Below are 2,787 nucleotides of genomic sequence, written 5' to 3'. Positions count from 1 at the left end.
TTCTCTGTTATTTTCAGGCATTCAAAAGGAACAGAGGGGCACTGAGGGCATCAAGTCAGCCTCCACAAAAAAAAAGTTAATCAGTTGCCAAGTGTTGGAGTTTCTTTGTCTCTCAGTGTTTTAAAACAGCTCTGTTCATTTAAAAGTGTTTAAAAAATGTGTGTACATAGTTTTTGATCTAGTGACAAACTTAATGTTGCACTTCTGATAATTTAAATTTGGTTTCACCTGTGATGTACTGAATACACTTGACTGCACTTCAGTTAGTGTGTTCTCCCTTTCTGTTTACAACATGTTTCTTCTTTGTTCATTTAAAATAGTTTAAAATGGTGTGTACATAGTTTTTGAGCTAGCGACAAACTTAATATTGCACTTTTGATAATTGAAATTTGTACTGTATATACTTGACTGCACGTCCCATGTTTCGTCTTTCTGCTTTGATCCTTATTTTTTCTGGGCAAGCTCAAAGGGAAGGTTGTTATGGTGAGAAACTTAATTGCTGCGATGCACTTTTATAATTAAATAAATATTTTCATTTACATTTTAAATTCATGGTGTGTTGCATTCTTTGTTTATAACTGTAGATATTATGGAAAATCATGACATTTTTTGAGCTTGGGTCCCTTAGGACCACAACATTTATGTTTTGGGTCTCATGCTGAAAAAGTTTGGGAACCCCTGGTCTAGAGAAGCAATGAAGTGAAGGGCATGATGACATTTTAGTCAGATTTGAATGGGATTTTTCAGAAAATAGGATCCAGGTTGACAATGGCTTGAGTTCTTCAGTGGAAAAAGACACCCTTTGAATATCTATATGACACAACGGTAGCCTATATAGGTAATGGAAGTAAATGCCACATACAAGAAAATTCCATAAGCCTCATCCATGAAGGGCACATCATCAGATTCTCAGCCCCATCACACTGGTACAGGGATCAACCCTGCATTATGGATGAGGCTGTGTAAAAAGCTGCACTTAGCTCTGAGGACTCTTCAGATCAACATTTAGCAAAACAGGAACCAAATGAAATTCTCAGAGAAACAGTGTTAGTCTCTGATAATAAAAACATAATGTGGTTTGTATATACTATGTTACAATTGTGATTTCATTCTAAATTGTCACACATGATATCAAACTAAAGGGCAAAGTAGTGATGATAATCTTTTTGGATCGCTGTTGTCATGCATCAATCAAGTTTCAAGTACAGCATACAAACTGATTACAAATTCATGTATTCTACAGTTGTTATAGTTATAAATTATTCAGTCAGTTCTCATGTTCGCTTGTGAAGAGGGCAAATTAGCTTTTATCCAATGCTAAAGTATGCACTTCATTAGTGGAGGAAAAGACAATACATGAATAAAGTTTAATCATGTGCTTCATATCCATAGGGAAAGTGTTTCCTGGCATCATTTCATTAGGTGTGACCATTGATACTCATGATCACAGTGTCTGTAATCAGTTCCAATATCCTCCCTCTGACAGGCCTTTCCACTAACAGATGATAAGGTAAATGCTGCCTGTGCCTTCAGACGCTGACCGTCATGCATTCGCTAATGAGGTCATTCAGGAGCCACAAAGACAATAAATGGATCTGTTTGTTTGGGTGAATATTTGGGTTTGGAAGGGTTCCTGTGAAATGGATGATAGATTGGGATTATTTTTTATGCCATTCATTTCCTTCATGTGACCTATAGTCCTCCTCCATATTGATTTGTAGGAGAGGAAAGTACTGCGGCTGAAAGTAAATGAGGAGATTGCAACAGGTAATACCAGGGTGCAGAGTCAAGGGCCTTTAACACTAGAACCGCCAGAGATTTTATTATACCTAAAACCGCCACCGGGGTCAAATTGACCCGGTATTAGAATGCATTGATTTTCAAGGTAAAATGTTCTTTTATTGAACAGTGAGTTTTGATCGCACAGGGATGAAACGTATACCAATAGAATCTGTGGATACAGGGCTCGACATTATAAATGGCCCGCTGGCCCGGAAGCACTATTTAGACACCCCGGCCAGCATAACGTACTTTCAACTTGCCCGCTCGGGCCACTAAAAATATTGCTTTAAAAAAAAAATGGTCCTGTGGTATTGGTATTTTGACAAGAAATGTTGTTAAATTGTTTATAAACACTACAACATAGCGTTTTGTGAGGCGGTTGTCGTTGTTGAGCGGGAGCTCTCCCCTTCACTACAGACTGTCGCTATCAATATATCTATCTATCTATCTACCTCTCTCTCTCTCAATCTATCTCTCAATCTACAAGGAACCGCAGTAGACAAACAGTGTTGCTATAGCAACACGTCATGTTTACACGCAAAATCAATAGCGAAAAGGGGTGGGGTCAATATGACCCGCTGGGCGGAAATGGCAATTTTTGGTGCGATTTCTTCAATCTGACTTCATATTGACAATTTTTAACAACATAGGGTGCTACATAACACACTTTAAGGAAAAGTCACGGACTGGGAGACTTTAATATTTTATTGAAAAAAAGTTACACACAATAAAAAACAGCTCTGGGTCAAATTGACCCGATTGGCGGTTCTAGTGTTAAATAGTATCCTGATATGAAGGATCCTTGAAGAGCAAGTGACATGCTCTCAGGAACAAGAGGATAAGATAGGAGGAGGCAGCGGACATGTCTGGAAACAGCCAGAGAGGGAGAATAAGCAGAAAATAATTGAATTCAAACAGTGGTGTAGATTTATAGGTTGGCACATAAACCTCAACCTCTGAGTGGATGATTATTACTGTACAAACAGACAACAGAATTGTCAACCA

General features: G+C 38.2%; 1 long non-coding RNA gene across 1 annotated transcript; it reads right to left on the bottom strand.

Annotated features, from left to right (window-relative positions):
* Positions 1-616: 616 nt before the first annotated feature.
* Positions 617-2,519, bottom strand: LOC104962169 (uncharacterized). Its single transcript, XR_800178.1, has 3 exons — positions 2,507-2,519; positions 977-980; positions 617-683 (listed from the first exon to the last, which is right to left on the bottom strand). It is a non-coding gene; the product is annotated as an uncharacterized lncRNA (long non-coding RNA).
* Positions 2,520-2,787: the final 268 nt, after the last annotated feature.

The sequence above is a fragment of the Notothenia coriiceps genome, unplaced genomic scaffold (assembly GCF_000735185.1).
Source record: "Notothenia coriiceps isolate Sejong01 unplaced genomic scaffold, NC01 NC01_scaffold00034465, whole genome shotgun sequence".
Classification (NCBI taxonomy): domain Eukaryota; kingdom Metazoa; phylum Chordata; class Actinopteri; order Perciformes; family Nototheniidae; genus Notothenia; species Notothenia coriiceps.
Note: the sequence above shows the minus strand (reverse complement) of the source record. Positions and strands in the feature narration are given on the sequence as shown.